This window comes from Atta cephalotes, assembly GCF_000143395.1.
Source record: "Atta cephalotes unplaced genomic scaffold scaffold00020, whole genome shotgun sequence".
NCBI lineage: Eukaryota > Metazoa > Arthropoda > Insecta > Hymenoptera > Formicidae > Atta > Atta cephalotes.
In genome coordinates this window covers 93,490-101,875 of record NW_012130084.1, presented here as the reverse complement: position 1 = coordinate 101,875, position 8,386 = coordinate 93,490, and positions in this window count along the sequence as shown.

The window sequence follows — 8,386 nt, the reverse complement described above, 5'->3', positions numbered from 1 at the left end:
ACTGAAACTTGAGTGTCTGTCGAATTGAAGTTGAATTGGGAAAATCAGAAACTGATATATCTAAATATTTATAGAAATTTATTTCATCGTCTTATTAACACTCGAGTACTTTATTGTCGGTAAATTAATGGCTTTTTATTTATTTAGTTTCAAGATATTCGAATTTTATTTTCGATGAACTGATATTTTCTATTTTATTAATGATATCCAAGATATTTAAATAATATTTCCTTTCTTTAATCGGTACATTCGATCAAAAATACTCTAATATTTTACTTAAATCAGTATTTTTATTGTTATTAACAACCACATATCGTGGTTGTTAATAACAATAAACCACATATTGATATTTGTATTGATTAATTCTTTCTATATACGTACATTCTAAAGAAAAATATTCTAAACTAACCCTTTATATTGTAATAATTTTTTATTTTTTAACATGTGAAACCAATTTGGTTTCTGAATTTCCCAATATAATTTCAACGATCGCCATACAATCGTAAAACAAAGCTATTTTGGTTGAGTATCCTGTTGAGTTTGCTGTTGCTGTTGTGTCTGTTGTTGTTGTACTTGCTGTGTTAAAGTTTGTAATCTCACTTGACCAAGAACAGATGGAGAAGTTAGATTCGAGGCAGACACGGAAGTAGCACCTACGGCAGGACTAGTACCCGCAGCAACTGTGGAAGTTGCCGCACCTGGACTTGTGCTTGTATTGGGGCTAGACCCTGGACCAGGACTTCGTCTTACTGCACTAGTAACAGGTTTTCCTTGGATAGACGTGGACTGTCGTAGCTGAGGATTGCTAGCAGTCACCACTTGAATAGTTTGCTTCAGGGATGCAGGTGCAACTGGTATTACACGAGTCTGCAACGGTGATTTAGCTAATACAACTTGACTAGCCTGAGACACCGTTTGCCCCGTGGAGACCTACAATTAGAGTAGCCATTCATAAGTCGATTAAGCATTCATTTGTTAACTTCGATGATCTTTCTCGGTGATCTTTCTGCTTTTCTTTCGCGTTTACCTTATAAATTTAATTCCAAAAATATTCAACACTTTTTTAATTTTAATGATTATAGTTTACGAATAATTTGATAGAGATTCCTAAGGATTCAGAAATATAGTTACGTAGAAAAAAAAATAGTTACATAGAAACTTTTTTATATAATAATTAAAAGTTTACAAAATTTAAAAAGAAATCTTATTTCTTTACGTGACTAAATTGCTGCATCGTCGAGGGCTGCACATGTTTCATCACTTGATGAATTTGCTGTACCGTCATGGTTGTAGGTAGCGATTTAGTAGGTTGCACGATCAGTTGCGTTTGCACACCAGCTTTATTTGCGACTTGAGCTAACTGCGCGACTTTCTGTGCCGGTAATTTTCTCTGCGTGATAATCTGCGGGTGAATTGCAAGCTGTCGGATTTGTTGGGGAGTCGCGGTACGGACACCCGGCACATTGGTCGTCTTCACAAGTGTCGCTACCGGAGTACCGCCCGCGGAAGTCCCCGCTTGTTGCACTTGTAGACCAGCCTGAGCGAAGATTTGTGCCGGTGTAAGTCCCGTTGGCGTAGGTACCTACAGCAAAGTCGCAACCGATTACCTTTACGAGATAAGAATATAAAATTGCGTTCCACAATATTTCATTTTTCTTTTTTTAAGATGAGCGTAATACAGTTAATTAGTTCAGATATCTATGAATAATTTTAATCATTTATATTTTTTTAATTATATTTTCTTTAATTTAATTTTTCTCCCTTATTAAAACTTACCTGCCCTTGTGCAGCCGCTGCAGCAGCAGCCGCCTTCGCTTGCTGCTGTAATGCCTGCCGTTTCAGTAACGCAGCAGCTATTTCAGTTTCGGACAGTGTTCTAGTCATTGTTGGTTTGCCTACAGCGGTCTGCGGTGTTGCAGTACCCGCAGTACCGACCGAACCAATACCCTGCTTCATCAAGGTAGCTCGTTGTGCCGCTGCCGCCGCTGCCGCCGTAGCCGAAACCGCAACAGACACTTTTTGACCGCTAGCGGCTTGAGCTTGCAATACTTTAAGCTGCTGCTGCCGCAATAATACCTGCTGCTGTTGCTGCTGTTGCCTGTAGTATTGCACCTGTGCTGGCGTTGGGATTTTATTTCCCGATGCTGCTGTGGCCATCGTGACGCCTACTAGGCCTCCCTTTTGACCACTTGCCGCACCAACGGAAGTTTGACCAGCAGACACTAAACTCGTCGCAGTTCGTTGAGTTGCTTGCTGAATATTCGCGTTTGCCGATGTCGTTCTCACGTCCTGCATTTGTCCTCCTCCCGATCGAGCCTTAACCACTGTAGTGGCTGCCGTTGTAGTTGTTACATTGCTCAAACTCACGTTAGTCGCAACCTTCGTACTAGGTACCGTTGCTTGTGTCAATTGATGAATTTGAGATGTAACAGAATTTGCGATTGCTTGCTGTCCAACCTGTTGTTGAGTCTGCTGCTGCTGTAGCTTCAGTTGTTGTTGCTGTTGGGCGGCTTGTTGTTGCTGCTGATGTTGCAGAAGTCGTGCTGCTACCTGTTGTTGTTGTTCCGGAGTTAAAACCTGTGACTATAAATCTCAATTAGCGTATATTCCCTCGAATGTATTAGTGTGGCGAATATAATGGCTAATATTGATTTTATGATTCAAATGCCAATATATTCGAGATAAATTAAGTGTTGTTAAGTTAATATTTATTTTGATCTAATAAACGAAAATTAATTTTAACTGTCAATATTAAAGAAAATATATATTAAAAATAAATCTAAAAATAAATCTAATAATAAGAAATAAAAAATTAATTGAGAGCTCACGCAATTATTGGTGGGGGGGGGGGGAGGTGCGTAAATAATATTTATTATAATCACAAATTTATTGTGAAAGACGTTTCGATTAACGTTTTCAGTCCTTCTCAATGCAAATTTAAACTACAAAAAGAAATAACTTTACTAACTTATAATAAAAAAAAAATGCATAATTAGATTGTGTAAATGTTATTGAATCATAATTGTCATGTATAAAACTGGATGGATAAAAAAAACGCACAAAAATCTTATTACCAGCAATAGTGCAAGTTCTCAAAAAAGTCCAAAAAAATCAAAAAAACAAAAATCCAAAAAAAACAAGATGTTTGATAGTATTTAATTGATAGATAAATCAATGTATAAATGCCAGTTATTCTCAGTGAAAAAGTTTCTTACATAATGTGGTCAAAAAGTGTAATGCAAATTTGGCATTCCAATAAAAATTATTGTGAAGTCGACTAATAGTTACTAAAAAATTTGACAAACTGCAAAAATTGTGTTAGTTGAGATTTAAAGTAATAAATAAATAGCAATTGTTTCTTATACTAACTGCTTTATTTAGCTTCTCTAATTTGATCCTATCAGCACGTCGCGTAGCAATTTCAATCGGTGTTGATGGATTATCGACCAGTATTTTGTAATCGGTAGCCAGGACATCAACATTCGGATTATTTCTCATCATTGAATTTACGATGGATGTTGGTTTTATGGTAGGCGTTCGCTTGTTAGAAACGGATTTCATGATTTCATATCTCTGATTGCCTGTTGACGTAAAGGAGCCATTTCTGTCCTGATTGTGTAATTGCGATGTTCTCATTATTCTGTTGCTCTTGCTTTGTTGCTGAAAAAATAGTAAAATAAAGATAATATTACATGTTCATATCACTCGAAACGTTTAATCATTTTAAATATGAATTTTTATATTTATAAACAAACATGACATCTTATATTGCTCGTTTTAATTTGGCTTTGTTTTATTACACGAGCTCAATTAACTTTTTTTATTTTAATACAAATAATCTGTAAAAAATTAGAAATGCATAGAATACTTTGATGCTATCGTATACATCAATATTATAACAGTTACATACCTCGGAGACTGACAGCGTTTTGTAAACACTCGTCTTCTGCTTTTTCTGTTTCTTCGGCGCGGTGTCATACAGTAATTTACCCTCCTCCCTGGGTATTATCACAGATTCGTATCTGTTTCTGCAATGCTTGGGTGATCTGTATAAACGTGCACCATTGTTAATGGAATCGGCAACCATATCCCAATTAGGCGTATGACCAGGCGAGAGAATCATCGTGTTTAGTGGTAAGTTCTGATAGTTTTGGATGGAATGTAACAAGCCCCATTCCTCGTAGACCAACCAATCCATAGCTTGATCCGGCTCCGGTGAGGTTTTCGTCACATGTGATGAAGTCTTCAAGATCGGCATAGGGGGACGTACAATCGCACGATATTTATACAGCTTCATGTCGCGACGCATCTTCATCAATGCCGGTGACGGCCGATCAAAGAGCGACCTTGGCGCTAACACGGACTCCTCCTTATGGCGCATCATTTTCGCCGGTCGACAACCTATAAAGAAAGTAATGATTAAATTGATCGAATGAAAGAACATATAAAGATAGATATTAATGGAGAGAAAAATCATAAGCCAGAAATATAGAAAAATATAGAGCAATAAGACATAAGTAATAAGAGACTCACAGTGGAAAACGTAAATCAATAATGTTCTCTACTGTAATTGGCCGATTCGCTTACTGTTTACGTCTTACTGTCTTTGTCTCTACATTTTTGTATGGGCAAAGATAAAGAACAAATCCCAAAAAAAAACAAGAGCACAGATAGATGAAATATTGGACGATTTTTTAATTTATAAAAAGTTCGATACATAGCCGTGCAAACGAATACGATATAATTTTATTGTTTTTCATAAACAACACAACAATTGATTGACATTTTGTCTACGTGCATGCTTAATATATAGATATTCTGTAATTAAAGCTTCAAAAATATAAGCAATTTATTTGCCAAGAATTTCATTTTTTTTTTCATTCATTTTTTTTGTTCCATTTTTTTCATATTTATTACAATTATAATCATCACTATTTGTATTACAAGATAGAAATTTTCATTCTTAGGTATCCTTAAAATATATATATCGGTTGCTTCGGATTAATTTAAAAATTTATTTAAAAATAAAATATACAGTACTAATAAGTTTGAAAACACCTTACATTGTACAGAAAAATTTACGTAACTGCGATCTATATTTTATTTAAATACGTCATAAGAAATCTAAATAGTGATAAATATAAATATTTTTATCTAGAACACCTAAGTTTGTACATGCTGAAAATATGTCAAACAAGCATTTAATAGCTCAAAATTGAATTTCGCGCTTTGAGCTATTGTTTATATATTATCATTTGTTTTGCAATGTCGTACTTGCGTTATATATACACATCACAGATCGTTTAATTGTAGTTTAACGGTTTCTATAAAAATGATAAACTATTTGAGTCGCAAGTTAATTTCAGACTCCATAAATTGTAAAATGGCTCCGAAGAATTAGATTTCATATAAATCGAATTTTAATTAAAATTCCATATTTTAATAGCATGTTATTATAGATAACATATGTATGTATGTATGTATTTTTATTTCGTCTTTTTTTCAATTAAATAATTATTTACAAACCAAAATATATAGATTTTATTACGTATTTTCCTTAAACTGCACACTTTTATGTGTTTCTAAACTTATGGAAAGAACTGTACAATATATACGCTCTTGAGAATAAATCAACTAATAAATCAATTTAAAAAGTCAGAAAGAACGTGACTATTAATACGCAATGCCAATTTATTGCAATGAAATTCGTATACTCAACAAATATAACTCGCTAATGTTTCGACATTTTTGGTTCTCTTTAGTGTTGTTTTTATACTCAATATGACAATATTAGAATATAATATTAAATTTACAAGTTCTAGTATTGTTATATATGTTATTTAAGTAAATGTTGCAATAAATCGATACTATTCGATTCTTTTAGGCTTTTTAAATTTTATTAGCCATTCATTTATTAAAGAAAAGAATTTTTATCATCTACAAATTGACTCACCATCATCAGTGATACCAATATCGATTCTGCTTCTATTCCGATCCTTCTTCACGTAAATTGGCGGCAGTTGAGCCTCTGTCATGGGGATATTTTCATATAAAAATCCAAGAGAATAATCGATATACACATCGTTATCCGTTGTAGGAGGTGTTGGCGGACACCACATCTAAAAGAAGATGTTTCAATTAATAATATTCTTCAGAGAACAAGTTCGACAATTCAATCTTCTATTGTACTTCATTATCAATTAAGAATATTGAACTTTTACTTTCCTCTATTTTTATCACAAAGTCCTATAAAATTGTTCATTTTCTTATATGGTGCATAATAAATCAAATAATAATAATTAATAAAATATATTAATTATCATAATGCAAATTACAGAATGACGAATAAATGGATAAGTGCATCCTTTACTTAATTTCTTTATAGATTTGCAATAAAGGATAAAAAAATATTATATTTTGCACTTACTGGCATTTGCTCCATCGTGTGTTCCGATAACCAAATCTGCAAGATGTTAAAGTCATACGTGAGATATCATGCGATTTATGACAGAATTTTCGCTCTCATATGAAGTCCGTCTCTGTACTCGCCAAAGTTTGCAATGTGCTACTAATACGATTTTTAGAGTATTTTTTTAATTATCAGTAAAGCTAAAATTTTCATGAAAATTCCATGTTTAAATCATAAATAAAATTAAAATTTCCAGTAATTAATATGATAATGTGTCTGCGCACAAATAACAAAAAATATAATAAATAATTTTGAGACTACAGAAAGACGGACCCGACGAATAAACTCTCAAATAATGAAAATAAAGAAAGAGAGAAAGGAGCGATATTTTTTTTTTTCCCGATATTTTTGTCCAGTTCTAAAGAGATTCAAGAAATACATAATTACAAAATTACAAAATCAAAAAACTTTCAATTATAATATCGAGATATAAAACCTTTCGCGTTATTTAATTAACAAATTTTAAATTAGAAATTGTATCAAAATAAATTCAAATATATTTACTCAGATTCATCTTACTTTCTGAGAGTTTTAATTCGAGATTTAATTTCCAAAATATTAGATGTCAAATCTTAAAAAGTTGTAATAATAAATTTCCTTAAAACTTTTCCTAAGAAAACATGGACTTAAAAAAAATGGACAAAACAAAATTCATTGCAAAAATTAAGGCTGGGACATCCGTAAACGTTCAAAGGTTCTCGTTCCTCTCATTCTAAATATCCTGAGAAAGAGTTCTTTACGATATATTCCTTTATATCTATTACTGCGTGTATTCACAATTTTTTTTACAAACATTATGTACATGTATAGATCGAAAGATACATATATAATGCACAATAGACGCAGTATGATGATCTCACTCATGTGCCTGCTCATATCTTGCTGCGGACTCCAAGTTTGGAATGGCAAAGGCAGTGTTTTGGTGCCATTTTAATGGAACAATTTTATTGGAGCTCTTTTTCTCTCTTTTCTTTTTACGCCTACTAAGGTACATATATATCTTCTCGAAAAATGTGCGGTCATGATAGCCTTGCCACACCAAACTGACATCGAAAGGAAAAAGTCATTCTTCGCGTTAAATCGCGATTAAATATAAACAAGCACATTGAGCTGAGAATGATTTGACACCAAAACGGAACTGAACCTTTGATCGACACAGACTTGGAAACGCATCAAGAAATAAGGGTACACATTTCGATATAGTAAGGAATATCTCGTTTATTTTTTTTCTTCTTCGAACTCTCGCTCGATCATACAAAATACAGGCACGCAACTTAATTATTACTGTGTGAATGTGTGTGAGTGTATGTGGCTGGAGGAGGCAAGTGGAAAGAGCGAAGGAAGGACATCCTTACCGTACACAATAATATATATAACATATATATTATATATACATGTAGTATGTATATATAATATAATAATCAGGTGTCATCGACCTGTGAATTACGTAGCTCAAGGCGGCACGAATAAAACTTTTTCTCACTTTGGCTGCCTCGATACTTCCTTTTCGGGAGTACCAATCGTTCATTACTTTAAATAAATTATTATTATATAAACCTTTTCCAGAAGTAAAATTCAAATCAAATTACCGTGAAATAGCGAAAATAGAATCAAATTGTGTACTTAATATACTGTACTCTTTGTATTTTTTAATCACGTTTTTTGCTCGTGACGCCTGTCAATATACGTGTATGAATAGCTTAGCATTACTAGAGAACCGCTTGATTGAGATCAGAGTTCGATCCTCATTTCTAATATAATACACTCGTCCATTTCGCTCATCACGCCGTTTATATAAATCGCTAGACATACTTGACTGAAAATCTGCCTCTTATCGTCTGCACTTTCCCATTCTGCATTCTAAATTTAATAAAACATATTTGCAGAAAAATAAGAGACCAAGATAGATCGCGGAAA